The sequence below is a fragment of the Bubalus kerabau genome, chromosome 14, assembly GCF_029407905.1.
Source record: "Bubalus kerabau isolate K-KA32 ecotype Philippines breed swamp buffalo chromosome 14, PCC_UOA_SB_1v2, whole genome shotgun sequence".
In the NCBI taxonomy this organism is placed as follows: Eukaryota; Metazoa; Chordata; class Mammalia; order Artiodactyla; family Bovidae; genus Bubalus; species Bubalus kerabau.
In genome coordinates this window covers 13,652,925-13,672,390 of record NC_073637.1, presented here as the reverse complement: position 1 = coordinate 13,672,390, position 19,466 = coordinate 13,652,925, and the positions used below count along the sequence as shown (strand labels likewise).

Sequence of the window (19,466 nt, the reverse complement as noted above, 5' to 3'; positions counted from 1 at the left end):
CTGTTATGACTGTGAATTGTATTGACTGGTTTTAAAATATTATATCAAGTTTACATTCTTAGGATCACAATACATTACCTCTTTTGATTGATTTCTGAAATCAGTTTGCTAATATTTGTTAAGAATTTTTACATTCATGACCATGAGGAATATTGGTATGGAATTTTATTTTTTAATGTTTTTGCCAGATTTTAATATTCAGGTTATTCAGGTTTTACAATACAATTTAGTTCTTTTCTGAAAGTTTTGTAAAAGATTCATATTCTTTTTTTCTGCAGAGTTCAAGATAGTTGATCAATGAAGCCATTTAGAAGTGAATTTGTATGTGTGTGTGTCTCTGTGTATGAGTGTGTGTGTGTGTTTAATAAAGTCAGTCAGGTTTTCTCTTTCATTTTTGGTCCATTATGGTAAATTGCATTTTCTCAAGTATTTGCCATTTCATCTTAGATGTCAAAATTATTGGCATAGAGTTATTAATAATCTCATTATTTTAATATATATAGGATTATAGTAATAATCCCTCTTCCATTTCTGTAATTTTTATTCTCTTTTTGTCTTCATCAGTTTAGCTAAGCTTTTATGAATTCTGGTGATTTTTTAAAGATTCAGATTTTTTTTTTTTCACTATTGCTTGGTTGTTTTCCATTTCAATGATTTATGCACCTATCTATATTATTTATTTCCTTTTACTTCCATTGAATTTACTATGTTCATTTTATCCCCTAACTTCTTAGGGTGGAATCTTAGTTCATTGTTTAGACTATTTACATTTATAACATTAGCATTTAAGTCTATAAATTTCTCACTATTCATTGCTTTATTTGCATCACACATTATTATGTTTACATCATCTTTTATTTATTATTATTATCCCTTTTTCCTGTCTGCTTTTGAATTATTTGAATATTTTTAGAATCTAATTTAATATATCTATTGGATTTTTAGCTTTACTTCTTTAGATTATTTTTTAGTGATTACTGTAGGGCTTAGCATATATATCTTTAATCTTTCACATTCTACCTACTGTTGATAGTAACATTTGACATAAAATGTAGAAACCTTACAATCAGGTAGGTACATTCACTACTCTCATTCTATCTTATATACTATAGTTGTCATTATGTATACACATAATTCCAACAAAACAATGTTGTAATTTTGCTTCACACAGTCATAAGTAAAATGAAGTAACTGAAAAGGGAGCTACCCTTCCATTTTTGCCCAGTTATTTACTTCTTCAAATTCCTTTCGTTCCTTTTGAAGAACCAAATATCCATCTGGTATTGTTTCCTTTCAGCCCAAAGAACTTCCTCTAGTATCTCTGATAGTACAGGTTTCCTGGAAACAAATTCCTACTCTTTTATATGAAATCATTTTTCATTCAGTCTTCGGATCCTCATGGTTTCTGATGAGTAGTCTATATTAATTCAAATCACAGTTTCCCTATATGCACTGTTTCATTTCTCTCTGGGTCCTTTCTCTTCATGTGTGGTTTTCAACATTTTGACTAAGGCACGTGGTGGTGATGTACCTAGGTGTGACTAATCCATAAGAATAAAGTGAAAAGTCACAGAAACTGTAAGCAGATATAGGCTGCTGTGGAGCAATATTAAATTGGCTTCCACAGCGACCCAGTTCAATGGCCTTGTTGAGAAAATCTACCACCCAACCCATTGGGCGAATAGATCTATATCTGCACAGTAGGAAATGTGATTTCCAATTTGTTTGTGGTTTATCATTTAAAAGCGAAGTTTACTCTCAGTTTGAAATACAGAAAAGAGCAGCATAATGAAAGGAGCCTTGGACCTTGGATCTCACTCCAGCTCTAATATCCATTCATGGGGGCAAGCCACACTCCTTCACTGGGCCACCAATTTCTATGCATAAATCTGAGAGCTTCTAATAGGTGACTGCTAAGCCTTTGACTGTGTGGATCACCACAAACTGTGGAAAATTCTTAAAGAGATGGGAATACCAGACCACCTGACCTACCTCTTGAGAAATATGTATGCAATCAGGAAGCAACAGTTAGAACTGGACATGGAACAACAGACTGGTTCCAAATCGGGAAAGGAGTATGTCAAGGCTGTATATTGTCACCCTGCTTATTTAACTTATATGCAGAGTACATCATGAGAAATGCTGGGCTGGATGAAGCACAAGCTGGAATCAAGATTACTGGGGGAATGCAGATGACACCACCCTTATGGCAGAAAGCGAAGAAGAACTCTTGATGAAAGTGAAAGAGGAAAGTAAAGAACTTGGCTTAAAGTTCAACATTCAGAAAACTAAGATCATGGCATCTTGTTCCATCACTTCATGGGAAATAGATGGGGAAACAATGGAGACAGTGACAGACTTTATTTTGGGGGCTCCAAAATCACTGCAGATGGTGACTGCAGCCATGAAGTTAAAAGACGCTTAATCCTTGGAAGAAAAGTTGTGACCAACCTAGACAGCATATTAAAAAGCAGAGACATTACTTTGTCAACAAAGGTCCATCTAGTCAAGGCTATGGTTTTTCCAGTAGTCATGTATGGATATGAGAGTTGGACTATAAAGAAAGCTGAGCACAGAAGAATTGATGCTTTTGAGCTGTGATCTGAAGAAGACTCTTGAGAGTCCCTTGGACTGCAAGGAGATCCAACCAGTCCATCCTAAAGGAAATCAGTCCTGAATATTCATTGGAAGGACTGATGCTAAAGTTGAAACTCCAATACTTTGGCCACCTGATGTGAAGAATGGACTCACTGAAAAAGACCCTGATGCTGGGAAAGATTGAAGGCAGGAGGAGAAGGGGACGACAGAGGATGAGATGGTGGGATGCCATCACCAACTCAATGGACATGAGTTTGAGTAAACTCCAGGAATTGGTGATGGATGGGGAGGCCTGGCGTGCTTCAGTCCATGGGGTTGCAAAAAGTTGGAAATGACTGAGTGACTGAACTGAAGTGCTTTATCCTTTCTATGTTTCTAGAACTGTTTAAGGCTTCCAAAGCTCAACAGTAGAAAACGACTGGGTGGATTTTGCCAACATCTCTTATAAACCCACATTGCTGCATTGTGCTCCGTAGCTGATGAAGGAAAGTAGAGATTTTCATCTTCAAACCAAATATAAAATTAAGTCATCTCTTCATTGAACTCCTTAACCATGTTACTTTTGAAATTAAAGGGTCTATCATATCCAGCCTCCCCAGATGAATTTGTGGCTTTTTGTTTCTTAGTGGAGTACAATCTGTCCCTATGTCTTATTTTTTTAAATAGTTAAAGATGTGCTCCTTGTGTAAACAAACTCTTGTAGCCATAGTAACAGGAAGCAAAGCTACCCAGGCAGTGATGAATTGGGCCAGGAAATCTTTTTATATGAAAAAAATCTATACTTTTGCTGTTTTGATTAGGTTTAATTTCTGTAGAAACTTTGGTTCTTTTAGATAAAAATACAGACAGGGAGGCCTACAATTGTTGTTATAAGTTTTAACTTATTTAAATAGGATAAATTAAAAAGTTTAAAGTTGCCTTGGAGATCAATTTCTCTAATTTTCTAAGGTAACTGTAGCCTGTACTAAAATGAGTGAGTAAGTTGGAAAAGTACTGATGGCTTTCTAAGTGCCAGGTCCTTTATACGTGCTACCCAACACTTCTAATCAGACAACTGTGTAGGATAGTTGGATTTATTTGTACTTTAAAGATAAAATTAAGGCTCAGAGACATTAAATTACTTACTCAAGGTCACATAGGATAGTTTATAAGCTGTTGTGTGTAGTTTAAAAGCTGTGGAGGCAAGATTCAAATCCACAGTACTTGAATTTCAAATACTGTGACTCTAAAGTGTCTGTTTTTCCCACTGGGCCATGTTGCTTCCTGCTACATCATAATATAATTTTTATAGAAATAGGCTAGAACATGAGTTTCATGATTCCAAGACAAATGTTTTTCCATAAATTGTATTATTCCTCTTTCTGACTCTCCTTAATCTTAGTGTGAGTTTCTCCAAAGTCTAAAAATAATGAGAAAAGAGACATTGACAGCAGTTAATACTTATTAAGAGATTGTTGTGTACCTAGGGCAATACTAAATAATAGATTACTGTATTCATTTCTCAAATAGACCTTTAAGTTTAGTATCATGAATGTTCTTTTATGCAGGTACAAAATGGAAACTTACAAAAGTGGAATAATTTGCCAGATTTCCTGGAAGTGCTGAGACAGAAGGGCACCACTCAGAGCAGCTCAAGGCAATTCCTGCACTGCAGAGGAAGTTGCTTCAGATGACCTCTTTGGTCCTTCTAAACACAAAGATGCTTTGGTTATTCTGAGAATAAGATGATGTTCAAATGCATGCTAAAAACCAGTGGTTTTGGTGGTCAAGAAAGAGAGAGCTTGGCATGTGCTGACTTGTCAAGAGGATGTACAGGTGTGAATATTTTTAGTTTTAAGGATATGTTGCCAACTGGTGAGATGGAAATCTGGATGTAGTTAAAACATGAGATCTTCCTCTTGGCATTTTGTTAACCTGTGAAGTTATAGCTATTGATAAGAGTGTGTATTTCTCTAGTTCTCAATTCCCTCATTATTGTATGAAAGGGGTTAAACTAGATGAGCTCCAAGATTTCTTCTAGTTTCTACATTCTAGAATTATATTATTCTAGTCTGTCTCTCCCCTCCTCCCTGCCTCTCCATCTCCCTGCTTCGGTCTACTTTCCTGCCTTCTCCTATAAAACACGTTGTCAAGATGACATCATTGACTAAAATTATTTCAAATAAGGATATTAACAGCCACATGTGACTATTTAAATTTACATTAGTAAATTTAACAAAGAAGACATTTTGCTCTGGACCCCCAGAAACCCTTCTCATATTTTAGTGATTACTTTATCACTCTCTCCAGAGCAGTTTATGGACAAGAACGTGCCCCAGAATTTTAAACATTCATGCAACTGCACAAAAGATAGCCTGCCTTTATTGATATTAATGAGAGGTCACAAATTTAAACTGTGAACACCCATAAAGCAATCCAAATGGTGCTAATCGACACATTTATCTGTATCTATGGATGGGAAATAAAGTACTGGACTTGGAAACAAACAAAAGACCAGTCTTAATTTTGCTTCTTAATGGCTGTGTTACCTTTGGTATATAACTTAATCTCCACGGACTCGCAGTTATTTTCATTTACAAGTGAGAGATAATGTTTGCTTTGTCCTGTGTCTGCAGTGAACATGAAGAGAGATATTTGAGGGAGGATGAATTGGACCTCTGATCCAGTGCTGGTTCATAATCAGCATCAGATGTTTATGAATATGACTCCAGGCAAAGTTGAGAGATGCGTTATCCAGCAATCTCCTAACAGCATGTTTCTGTCTCTTGCATGGTTCACTCTGTGTGCTATTCCCTACATCTTACCCTCACAAACACACACCATGACACAAATGATGTGCAGAAGCTCAGACCTCACTGTTGGATTGGAGATGCAGGTGTCTGCGTTCTCACTTAAACTCCATTCATTCTCACAACACAGTTCGCCTAGATTTTACCTTGTAGAGCCCCTTCTTTTATTTTATTTTTTTTTAGCTTTATCATTGTTTTATATTTGTACTCTTTTTTTTCTTTTAATTTTATTTCATTTTTTAACTTTACAATATTGTATTGGTTTTGCCATATATCAAAATGAATTCGCCACAGGTATACATGTGTTCCCCATCCTGAACCCTCCTCCCTCCTTCCTCCCCATATCATCCCTCTGGGTTGTCCCAGCACACCAGATCCAAGCATCCAGTATCCTGCATTGAGCCTGGACTGGCGACTCATTTCATATATGATATTATACATGTTTCAATGCCATTCTCCCAAATCATCCCACCCTCTCCCTCTCCCACCGAGTCCAAACGACTGTTTTATACATCAGTGTCTCTTTTGCTGTCTCGTATACAGGGTTATTGTTACTGTCTTTCTAAATTCCATATATATGCGTTAGTATACTGTATTGGTGGAGCCCCTTCTTTGCCATTAAATGACCCTCCCTTAGCAGCTGTTGAGTCGCTAACTTATCCTTTTCCTTGGCTGCTTCATCTAATTTACCTGTGTTCTGCAGACTCCCAAGTGTCCTGGTCACACATACTCACCAGCTCAGAAAGTAGTCTAGCAAGTGAATGGTTGCTAATGGATTCTCACAACTGTAGTTGATTATGACTTATTTTATTATGCCTAGAAGCAGCTGTTTTACCACTGGAGCTATCTGTTCCTCATACAAACACATTATAGCCTCCTCTTGTAGTAGCGATAAAGGTAGTACAAGGAACTAAAATCCTTATAGCTCTTACAGACATTATTGCTATTCACGCATTGACTCACTTCATTACTCCCCTGCTCCCCACCTTGATGTAAGTGGCTTCTACTCCTTTTTGGTCCCTATTAAACCCTGGACTAAGTCAACTCGAGGTCCACTTAATGTTGAGGGTAGGAATTCTATCTGTTCATTTGTGTATCTCCAGCATCTAGTATAGATCCTAGTGTATAGGATAATACTGGAAGAAAGAGAGAGGGCTAGAAGGATAGTGAAGGAGAAAAAGATAGAAAAGAATTAATATTTGAGTTGCAAAATGGCTGGCTCCAAACTATAGAGCTAGTCTGTGAAAGAGCTAAAAGAGATCCAGGTCATTTGGTTCATAACTACTTAATGTGAGCCTGAATTCTGATATATTTTCCTGTGTGTGTGTGTGTGTGTGTGTGTGTGTGTGGTTGTGTGTGTATATGTGTGAGTTTACACATACTCAGTCATAACTATCTCTTTGCAACCCTGTGGACAGTAGCCTGCAAGGTTCCTCTGCCCTTGTGATTTCTCATGAAAAAATATTAGAGTTGATTGCCATTTCCTTCCCCAAGGGATCTTTCTGACCCAGGGACCGAACCCGTGTCTCTTGCATCTCTTACGTTGGCAGGCAGATTCTTTACCACTGTACTACTTGGGAAGCCATATTTTCCTCTAGATTTGGGGGATTTTTATAAGAAGGTGTAAATCCTGAAAGAATCTTTTATTGGATAGAGTCTGTTCAATTCAATAGATAAACACTGAACACGCCCTTGTTTCAGTCACTCTGCTTCACTCTGGAGCTACACAGATAGCACAGAGATTGCTCCAGCAATCTGGAAGATAAGTAATGTTGAAGGCCATGCAGACCTGATACAGAGTTAGCACCATGGAAGATGTTTAATCACAAGGGAACTGTGTGGAGGGGATGTTCAAGTTGTATTGTCCCAACATCATTGTTTTGCATATAAGGACACTGAAGATTGGTGATATATAAGATAGATATATATATATATAAAATGAAGAGATAAGAATTAGAATTTGTTTTGTTGTTTGTTTTTTATATTTATTTTGTCTGTGTTGGATCTTAATTGTGGCATGTGAGATCTTCAATATGTATTGCAGCATGGAAGATCTTTTAGTTATGCCTTGCAGACTCTTAGTTGCAGCATACAGGATCTAGTAACCCAGGCCCTCTGCTTTGGGAATGCAGAGTCTTAGCCACTGGACCTCTACAGAAGTCTCAAGAATTAGAATTTGAACCAATGAAAGCTGACCAAAAGTTTATGTATTAATCACTATTAACCAACAAGAAACAGAGCTAGTAAATTTCTTTGCTAACTTTGGATTGTCCTAGGGTAGGCAGGTAGTTTGGGGCTTTCCTTGATGGCTCAGTGATACAGAATCCACCTGCCAATGCAAGAGAAGTGAGTTTGATCCCTGGTTTGGGAATATCCTCTGGAGAAGGAAATGGCAACCCCTTTCAGTATTCTTGACTGGGAAATCCCATGGAGAGAGGAGTCTGGTGGGCTACAGTCCATGGGGTCACAAAGAGTCAGACACAGCTTAACGACTGAATAACTACAACAGGAACGTGGTAGTATGCTTGAATCACCAACCCAGTTTCTTTGCACCAGCCCAGGGAAACCACTCAGAATGTCAACAAAAGTGTATTTCTTTGAAACTCGCTAGTGTCTGCAAATCCAGTGGGCTGCTCTTGTTTGTGTTAGACATACCCGAAGATGTGTCATATGCCCATCTCATATCTCCAGAGTCCCTTAAAATAGACAAATGTACCACATTCCTCTAAGGTCCAAAGAGCCCAGCAGATAGAGCTGGGAGCGCACTAGGACCCGCAGCTCCCTTCCCACCCCTGAGGGCCATGCTCTGCTCTCGTCTTCTTGCCCCATACCATGCTCTGAGAGACTGTTTATCCTTGGTCAGTTTCCATGGCAACCACTTCTCCCACAGTACTATCTTTTTTATTATAGGAATTGCTAGAAGAATAAAAATATATGGAAAATAATTAGGAGATTTTATTGCAAGCTTTCTCCAGAGTGTGGCAGGTAGGGAAAGAAGTAGAAGGTGAAGGCTTTAAGACTCTAGCAAAAAAGAAAAAAAACAAAAACAAAAAAAACTCAGAGCACTGTAGGCAATTGTATTAATGCAAAAGATGTAATCTCATAGCCAAAGTGGAGTGTAATTTCCTGTCTCTGCTGTGGGAATACATGCATTTTCATTTTTACTTGTGGATGGTTATGAGAGGTAGGTGAAAGAGGTTTTACACATGGTATGTTAGTTCTAGACATGATTCTGTCTGGATTAACGAAATTAAAATGTTCAAAGCATTTAGTTGCTGATGGCTGTTGAATCAACAAAAAGCGCTACATCTTTGTTTGGTGTTGATCAATAAAGAACTGCTTCATCTAGGGGTCTGAACTTGAAGGCAATAAAAGCTCCTTTGGGTAGCCTTTGGAAATAAGATGAGGTAAGAGTAATCACTGAATTAGGAGTCAGGAAACCTATTTTCTATCCCCCAGATAGCAAGTTTACTACCTGTGTGATCTGGAACAAGGCATCTACACTCTCTACTATTCTGTTTCCCCATCTACAAAAGACGCAGCTTGGATTTGATTGTTCCAGCGAGTTCTGAGAATCTTGAGCCTCCATATTTGTGAGTTCTGGGATGCTTAATCAGGATGGCAAGGACAGAAAAAGTAACCAAGAAAGGTCTGATAATGACAATAGTGCCTGGTACTTTCTAACAAAATCAGATTGTTGTGTTGGACAGGGTGTTATAGGCTTTATGGGCATTACCTCACCAAATTTCATGATAAAGTTATGAGGGAGTGATTATTGCCCCCATTTGGCAGATGAAGAAATTGAAGACTAAGGAGATGGAGCACAGAGTTAGTAAGTCACAGAGATAACCTTCAAACCCAGGTCTGCCCTACCCAAATGGAGAAACAAAACTGCATCCTATCCTTGCCATGAGAGACAAAATTTAGACTGACTTCTTGTATCACCTTGAACACACACATGGAACATCCAGTTTTTGTTAATCACCAAATCCAAAACACGGGAAAAACCAAAGTTTCCTCATTGCAGGAAACCATACGCCAAGCAAAGTTATCTCTCTGCATCATTTATATGCAGTTAGGACATGCTTGGCTAGATGCACCTGTGAGAGCAGAACCTGGGAAATAGAACACCGTTCCGGTTGGGATCCAGATTCTCTTACTGCCATACCCCACACCACCATTCCTTTCCTGAAAACAGAGCATATGCAATGTCCTCTGAGAGATCTCTTGAGGATAGCGTTTCTGTGACCTGAGCACCTACAGCAGAGGTGATCACCAGTAACATCTGAAGAAGATTAGTATTCTATAATCATCAATTTTGATTCTAAGCTACTGATCTTACTCAGTTGGCTTTGGGTCTCTAGTTTATTGCACCCAGATTCCTCTCTGTTATAAAAACCACTGACTACCTTCATAATACTGCTACGTATGCCATGGGTTTACCTACATTCCAGTTGCCAAAAACTGTCCCAGTATGTTGTACTGGTGTAACTGTAATGGTAATGGTGACCTTTCCACTTTCAAAAGTACATATTTCAAAAGTTTGCACAATAAATTATATGGCTCACCTGGTGTGCCACACCATTACCATTGATCTTCATACTCTCATTGGAGATACAAAAAGACTCTAAAGACATAAGCAAGGACTTCCTAAGGGTTTGAAAATTATTTAGTAGCATGGAAGGGACAGTTTTTCTAAAGAAAGAAACAGAACTCAGAACTAAGAAAGAGAATCAAGCTGCTTATCATCAATATTATTAAAAGGTTGATTTCTTAGAATGAAACACTGATAGGTAGGAATCCAGTGGGAGACTTTACGAGGTAACTTTCTGATCGGTAGTTGTAAATGATAAGGAATAAAGCACAAAGAAGGCAAGGGGAGGCCAAAGCTTGTGGCAGGTGGCGTGTTAACAGATGGCAAAGTAAACCAGAGCTGCTTAGCTTTTAAGCACCTGTTGTTTGACTCAAAGCGGATAATTTTCAAACTGCAAAGCATAGAACAGATGCAGTTAGTCGGCAATTGAAGGCTACAATAGATGATAAGATAATTAGGGAGCAAGCCCTACCTTCTTTATATTCATTCAAGTTTCCAGATGCAGACAGATTACATTCCAAGGTACCAAAACATCTTGTTAATATGAGTAGAGACGAATTGCAAGTCATCTCATAGAATCATGTAGAAGGAAAAAGTATTAGAAAAAACGGAAATGAGCAAGTGCTACCATGATTTCTGACAGATTATAAAACTAACAAAGAGATAAGATCCTTTATTAATCCCAAGAAAAATTCTGGGATAGATTATTTATATATATATCAGTCCAATTCAGTCGCTCAGTCGTGTCCGTCTCCTTGCGACCCCATGAATTGCAGCACGTCAGGCCTCCCTGTCCATCACCAACTCCCAAAGTTCACTCAGACTCACGTTCATCAAGTCAGTGATGCCATCCAGCCATCTCATCTTCTGTCGTTCCCTTCTCCTCCTGCCCCCAATCCCTCCCATATATATATATAGTTATAACATATCAAACCAATGGGTGTTCTAGAAAGCCCATATAAGTACACTCGGGATAACTTAAGGTTTTATTTCCTAGTTTGATGAAGTCATTAGAATATTTGAAGAGAAGAAAGACATAAGTTTTACATTGCTTTGATGTTAGCAATATATATGACAAGGTGTCCCCTGATAGTCTTTATCAACTTGTTATAAAAGCAAATGCTATATAAAGTGGATCATACCTCTTATACTACTCCTAGAAGATCCTTTGATGTTGTTGTTTAGTAACTAAGTTGTGTCCAACTCTTTTGTGACCCCATAGATTATAGCCCACCAGGCTCCTCTGTCCATGGGATTTTCCAGTCAAGAATACCCGAGTGGGTTGCCATTTTCTTCTCCAAGGGAATCTTCCCAACCCAGGGATCAAATCCACATTTCCTGCATCAGCAGGTGGATTCTTTACCACTGAACCACCTGGGAAGCCCAGAAGATCCTAGTTTCTTCCTATTAACAGAAAAGTTATAGCCCAAGGTAATACAGGACGAATTTGAGAAGCCAGGTTTCAAACCCAGGCAACAAGGTCTTAAAATCCATTCATTAGGTCACTATGTCACAATGCCTCTCCATTCCATAAGATGAAAACATCTGCTTAATAAATGTACAGGTGGCATGAAACCAGAATAAAAGGCAAATGACAGAATCAATGTTTGAAAACATCCAGAATGTTTCTGGATGTTTGGAATATGGTTCAAAATTTTGCAAAAAAATGCGACAAATATCCCCTAATTCTATGTATTGGTTTTACACTAGATACTATTAAGAGAAAAACTTCATTAGCAAATGATTCCCATTTTCATGAACTTTCCATAGTAAAGTCCATGTTCCATGATTAAGAAAAATCAAGGGTGAGTATAGAAGTTTAAAGTGCAAACTTTGGAATCAGCCAAAACTGGACTTAAGTTTATATCAACTGCAAATCATATCAACTCACCCACATTATTTTTATCCTTGGAAGCAAAAAAAAAATAAATTCATCTATGCTGGTCCAAACTTGTTCACCAAGACTAATGCGTGATATACCAAGATAGCTTTCAATTCAGGATGAGGAAAGCTTTAGAGCAGTGATAAATAAAAGCTGTGCCATCTTCAACATTGGGTGCACTTACTTGGAAATTAGATGATTGTCTTCCATTGAGTTCAGACCTATTCACTTTCTCCATCTCTGTTCCTCTCTTAGTATCCTTGATACCCTCCAGGAAAATTGAAAACCCTTGCCCCCCCTCCCCTTTCTGTCTTCTTTTTCCCCTTTTGGTTCACTCCCATCAGTGCCGAGGGGTCTCTCTCTCTCTCTTACCCTCCCCTTTGCCCAGTGTTGAGAGCCCCATCATATAGTTTGGTAACACCACAGGATGGACTGCCTGGGGCCATAGTACCTGGGTTCAAGTCTTAGCCCAGACTTTTACGTGTGTGTGACCTTGAGAAAGTCTTTAAACTCTTTGAGCCTCTTTGGTAAAATGAGAATGAACAGTGGTTCACACACGAGTGTGATGGTTCACTGTGATTTTACTTCGAGGACTTATTCAGAAGGCAAGTATGTGGATATGCATTTGCCTGTTTATTGTGAATAAAAATGGGTTGGAGACTATGGCTTGAGATATTATCAGAATCAAAGTTTCTCATGTAATTCCTGAGGAACAGACATCTCTATAGAACTACTGGCCTCCTCAGTCCAGACTAGAGCATGGAGGAAACAAGAATCTGTGAGTCTCAAAAAAAAAAAAAAAAGCTCCTCTGCAAAATTAAAGAGAAAAGAAGGTTAGATGATGCATATTAATACCTTACTAATTTCACAAACCCACTAAATAAACTTATTCCTATGGAAAGAAGTGAAAGCAGGAATGGAGGAAAGGGCCAATGCTTCTTCTGAGAATGATGCAAAGTCAATTTTATGGACCCAGACAAACACTCTAAAAGAAAACAGTATCGCCTACACAAAAAGGCAATAAATAGGAATCCAGGTATAGGATGCTATGGTGTTCTAGCTGTATGGTGCTGCTGCTGTTGCTAAGTCACTTCAGTCGTGTCCGACTCTGTGTGACCCCGTAGACGGCAGCCCGCCAGGCTCCCCCGTCCCTGGGATTCTCCAGGCAAGAACACTGGAGTGGGTTGCCATTTCCTTCTCCAATGCATGAAAGTGAAAAGTGAAAGTGAAGTCGCTCAGTCGTGTCCGACTCTTCACGACCCCATGGACTGCAGCCCACCAGGCTCCTCCGTCCATGGGATTTTCCAGGCAAGAAAAGAGAACTTTGCTAGTGGATGGAGTCTTGGGGGAAAAAGAAAAGAGGTTTTCTGCTTCAGTATATTACTAGAGCAAGTGAAGTCATAAAATCTATTTAGTCTTGTACCTGAGACTACCCATGTACAGAGAAGCAACAGTTTAAGACAAGTCACTTCAATTCATAGATGATGATGTTATTGATGGAGACAGAAAGTCGGGATAATGAAAACAGTTTGCAATGAATGTACACATTTTCAGCTTTTTATGATTATTTTACCAGTGCCACTTATTGATATTGACTATCCCTCTCTTGTACTATTTATGCTTTGCCAACATGTGAGTGCAACACATCTTAACATTTTTATTTACCTAGTAGTTTTGCTATAGAGTTATCAGTCAAAGAGCATTATTCAGAGAGCAAAGCATTCAAGGGAGATGCTTCATGCCAGAAGATTCAAGTATTGAAACTTCAGATACTGCCTAACATATTATTTTAATATCATTATCATGCTGCTGCCTTCAATGAGGTTTTGCCACAGCTGGCTTTTTTCATTTGTTGTTTTTGGGTTATAATAGACTATAGTAGCTTCCAAGGACAAAAAAAAAAAATCAATATACACTGCTAAAAATACCTTGGTGTTATCCCAGCTTGTAGTCCTGCCAGCCTTAAAAGGGAAGGAAAGAACAGCAGAGATAGGTTTTCAGACCTTGGCATTTAGGATTCTATTTGATGATTTCCAAATCAATGCACCAGAAATATGGTCTTTGTTTCTTTTGTAAGGACGGCTCTCCTGCCTTGTTTCTCAGTAGCAGAAAACCCATAGTAGATACTGCCCTGTTGAGGTTCCACTGTGCATTTCTCTGTGTCACCCCACTTTCAGATTCTTGCTCACAAGGCTGGGCATGGTAAAGTTCCATGGAAGGGGTGTGTGAGTGTGTGTGCTGGGGACTGGGGAGGCACGTGGGCGTTGACTGTTCCCAGAAGCTCAATTTCAGAAATTAGGGGAGTCTGGGAGTAATGCCCAGAAGCACAAGTTAAAAACTCCTTTTCTCAGCCTCTGTCCAGGCAATGAGGAACTTTGCTTCTTGGGATTAGTCCAAAGTGCTCTCTGGCTTATGACGTTTTCTCGAACTAGAGAAAGTATTTTTTGGTAAATGTGCCTTCACTACTGCTGATGGGAGAAACTGGAAGTTGACAGGGGTTGACATCAAATTTGACATGATTGAGCTAAAAACAACTAAGACCCTTTCAAATGTCCAGAACTGTATTAGGACCTGTGGGGAATAGAAAATTTCAACAGGACTCTCACTCCCCTAAAATTCAACTTATGCTAATAGTTAGCATCAAACTATGAGGCTTGGGTGAGTTTGTGGCAGAATTCAAAGGAAAATTACATATCATACATACCACCTGGATTAGCTTTTTGGATAAGGTGGTGAGTGTGATGAGATTTTAAGGATGAACAGGATTTGAATGAAATGAAGTCCAACATATAAGACATGTTGACAATAGAAGGTTATGGGTTCTTCTGGATAACTTGAGCCAACTAGGGCTGAGCTTATTGTTTCGAATTACTTAGGGCAGTTATTAAAATGCCATTTGAGCCAGAATTGATTTAACTAATGAGTTCTGAAATCAACTAGGCCTAGATTTTAAGCCTGGATTTTCTCTCCTACAGTCCTGGGTAAATTAACTGGACCATTATCAACTTCACATCCCTGAAATAGGTAAGTGATACACACCACATGAGGTGGTGTTGAAGAAAAAATTTTATCATTTATTTTTTCAACTACTATTCTTTATGCCATCTTTGTACCAGGTATATAAAATTCAAAAATTCTAAGTACTAAATTATAAATGCAAACAGACAAAAATGATTATGTAAATTGTCCACCTCATGGCAAAAAAAAAAAAGAAATCCACTAATGATGGCTTTTAATTTGATGCTTTGAGCTTTATGGAAAGAGGAGCTGAAGTGGGAGGAATTGTGATTAAGAAATATAGATCCATCCTGGGTGAGTAGAATAGAGAGGCCAGCTAAGAAGCTATTGTAACAGACCACATAATAAGAGTGTCAACTAGGGTGGGGGCAATGAATAAGAAAATTGCTGAGGGGAAGAGTTCAATATGGCACTTTCTCCCCTAGAATTTTATGCCAACATATCCAAGAATAGTTCTGAGTTCCCAGTCTCACCCATCACGAAAGAATCATCACTAGACTTTCCACTGAGTATATATTAAGGCATCCTGACCTTTATTTACTTCTGAGAACAGCAGTTTTCCCAGGATCCCAGTTGGGAAAGAGGCTTATAAATAAACCATTTTGCTTGTTCACTGAACTAGACTGTCATTTGCAAAGATATGCTGACTCAGGTAATGCGGAGTGAGTCCGACTGTTAACGTGAAGGTCTTTGAGGGGAAAAGAAACAATACTGCTCTTCCCCTTAAGTCAGACAAAGCAAAATCAAGGAGGCTGTGGTTTCAGCTCATTAAATGATCCCAAGTGTATTCATCAAATGCCTTGTCAAAAGTTGTGTTATCGACAAAGGGATTCTCTTTTCTCTAATTGTGCATAGCTTGGAGCCTAAGAAATTGCCTGTTCTAGAAGCAAGTAAACCCTTTCCTCCCTGCAAAGGTAGGAATTCTTGATTTTTAAATCACAAGTACACTTGGAGGAAGAAAGCAATGACAATAGCAACAGTAAACTGTTTATGGAGCTCTTACCAAATGCTGGAGCATTTACTATTTGTTAGGTGCGTTATACACCTAAATTAATTCAAAGAACAATTAATGGAAAACTTACTATTATGCCCCATTGTAAGGAACCCAGAAACTTGATTAAGAATAACAGAATAGTTATCATCAAGAAAAGACCAACATCATCTTAAAGTAGAAGCTTACATGTTAAACTATCCTTTCCCAGTAAAATACTGATGAGAACTTGGCAGGAGCCTACTATCTGCCACAGGGAAGCCTGACTTGAAATCCTGGAAATGCTCTGGAAAAATTGCAAACTCTCCTCCTGTTTTCCAAGTCAGGACCTCCTGCCACACCCTTTTTTTCCTTCCCCTTTTTGACTTCATAACTTTTTGCTCCTTCTTGTCAGTCATTTCCAGTTCACCCTGATCGTTACCATACAATCCCTTTCCTCTTCTTCTTAATATTTATTTACTTTTAATTGATTGATGACTGGTTTACAAAATTGGCTGGATTTCTGTCATACATCAGCATGAATTAACCATAGGTGTACGTATGTCCCCTCCCTCTTGAGTTGCCCATTCCCACCCCTCTAGTTAATTACAGAGCCCTAGTTTGAGTACCCGGAGTCCTACAGCAAATTCCCACTCTCTATCTACTTACATATGTTAGTGTCTATGCATCCAGGCTACTCTCTGACCCTCTCCCTTTTCTCTCCAATCCTTGTCCATAAGTCTGTTCTCTATGTCTGCGTTTCCACTGCTACTCTGTGAACAGATTGGTCATGAATCCCTTTCCTCCTATTTTCCACTCTCCACCCTGCCAGGGAGCTTAGTAGTGCAGCTGGGTGAAACCATAGAGTGAGCACTGCTCTGGGGTCATAGTGTCTGTGTTCAAATCGTGGCTCTGATCTTTATTATCTGTCTGACCTTGACAAAGATCTTCAACCTGAGCCTCATATGTAAAGGGAGTGAACAGTGCTTAACAAACTAGTGTGATAATTCAGTGTGATTTTAAATAGATAGAAAAATAGAGATACATACATATATATCTATATAGATATATAGGCATCTGCAAGTGTATCTCAATATCTATATATATACATGTATGTTAATGTTGATATATACACATATAGTTGAGACATAAATTACAATCTGTAATTTTCTTAATTAGCTATTTATTTACCTATTTAACAGTTTTCTACTGCAAAGCTACAAGCTGAAGTAGGAATGAAAATTGGTCTGTCTTGCTATTGTATCATCCTCAACGCCTAGAACAGTTTCTGGGACATAGTAGGTTATTTATTAAATATTTTTGTAAATAATAAATGGATGGATTGCCAATGCTTAATAAATGTTTGTTTCTTTCTGAGCTTCAAGCAAACATTGGGGAGTTTTGCTTCTGTTCCTCAGCTGCAACCTGGCGGAAAATTGCATAATCATGCTAATTAACTTCATAACAAATTTATGATTTCCAGTCTCAGATAGGCTCTAAGTGTTTCTTGATAACTCTTTAATGTGCGTCTACTCAGTATCCTTTCTTTTTTCCAAACAGCTCTTTATAACGTCTTTTCTTGAGTTTTCTCATTCTCCAGTCTACTCACCCTTCTATCCATCTATAGAGAAAGATCAGAGCCCCTATGGCTTCACTCAGCCTTTGCTGTCCCTTCAGTCTCGTGATGGTTAATTTTTTGTGGGAAGTTGACTGGATTAAATGATGCCTAGATAGATGGTAAAACATTGTGTCTGATGTGTCTGTGAAGGTGTTTCTGGAAGACTTTAGCATTTGATTCGCAGACTGAGTTAAGTCACGCCAATGTGGGTGGCCATCATCCAGCCCACGGTTGAGGGCTGACCAGAACAACAGGGAATAGAAAGGAGCATTTGCTCTCTGTTTAAGTTGGGGCATCCATCCTCTCTTGCTCTCAGACATTGGTTCTCAGGCCCTTGGACAGGGGCTGAATTACAGTACTACACCAGCTTTCCTGGGTCTCCAGCTTATAAATGGCAGGCTGTGGAACTTCTTGACCTCCATAACTGCATGAGTCAATTGTTATAATAAATAAATTATACCTATATATCTAGATAGGTAGATAGATACTATTGCTCTGTTTCTCTGGAGAAGCCTGATTAATGCATCTACTTTCTGACCATTCTCCAAGTCTCTCCTACCTTCAGTCTCTTTCTTCCCCCTCAGGTTGTATGAAGATACCCTCTACTAATGGCTGATAGAATTCCTCAAATGAAACTATTTCTTGTTGGCTTCACAAGTGTGAAGGGAAACACAAAGGCAGACTATGAAAAAGACAGAAAGAATGGTTGTTGTTTTAAGGATTAACATGAAACCTATAGGTGAGCAAGAACTAAGCCTAAGGATATAAAAAATATTCTTACCCATCAAAGGTAAAGTTCTTGGTAGCACCTGACCCCTGGGATCTAGAAGAAACAAAACACAAATAACAGACGAAAGTTGCACTATTGTATCTTATGGGCTTCCCTGGTGGCTCAGATGATAAAGAATCTGCCTGCAGTGTGGGAGACCTGGGTTGGAGACCTGGGTTCGATCCCTGTGTTGGGAAGATCCCCTGGAGAAGGGAACCGCTACCCACTCCAGTATACTTGCCTGGAGAATTCCATGGACAAAGGAACCTGGTGGGCTACAGTCCATTGGATCTCAAAGAGTCGGACATGACTGAGTGACTAAAACTTTCACAAACTTCCATCTTAGGTTTATACAGCCCATTGAAATGATGTTTGCTGCGGCATCAAACCACATCACCCCTTTGAAGGTTGAGAAGCAGACGTTATTATTCCCATTTTACAGATAGGAAACAGAGGCTCAGAGGACTGAAATGATTTGCCCATGGTCACAACCTTGATAACTTTCATGGCTGCACCTGGACACTAGATTGTCTTACATGAAATCCCAGACTTCCTCCACCAGAACCCTGAACCTCTATTGGACTGAGCCTATGTCACAGACCCACAGATACTTATTTTATGTTCCAACTTTTGCCCCAGTCATTTCTTTTATGACCAGACTCCAAAAAGACTAATTCCAGATGCATCTATTGTAATAACTAAATGTACCATCTCAGGAGCTAGGCTCCTGTTTTTATAGCCTGTCTGTAACAGTCACTAGCTATGCGAGGCTTAGCAATTTCCTTGATCTAGTTGTCCCTCCTCTGTAAAATGGAGATGATAATATCCTAATATCACACACTCATCCAAAGATAATATGAATGAATACACATATGTGTGTGTTACTCAGTCGTGTCCTACTCTTTGCAATCCCATGAACTGTAGCCCACCAGGCTCCTCTGTCCATGGGATTTCCCAGGCAAGAATACTGGAGTGGGTTGCCATGACCTTCTCCAGGGGAATCTTCCTGACCCAGGGATTGAACCCAGGTCTCCTGCATTGCAGGCACATTCTTTACCATCTGAGCCACCAGGGAAGCCCTAAAAGGACTCTCTGTATATGAACTCAGCTTATGTAACCAAGGAATGTGTGGTGAGTTTTTTCTTCCTCTGTGTTAACACATGGTTCACTTTAAACACAGGTAGTCAGATACACATTTATCAAGCATCTACTAAGTCCCATCTTATTT

The 19,466-nt window shown here is 38.9% G+C and overlaps 1 long non-coding RNA gene across 1 annotated transcript in view; it reads right to left on the bottom strand.

Annotated features, from left to right (window-relative positions):
* The window catches only part of LOC129626597 (uncharacterized), a 48,573-nt gene that overhangs the window by 28,886 nt on the left and 221 nt on the right, over nt 1–19,466 (bottom strand). Inside the window, exon 2 of the long non-coding RNA XR_008702060.1 lies at nt 18,251–18,292. This is a non-coding gene — a long non-coding RNA (uncharacterized LOC129626597). The remainder of the gene's footprint in view (nt 1–18,250; nt 18,293–19,466) is intronic.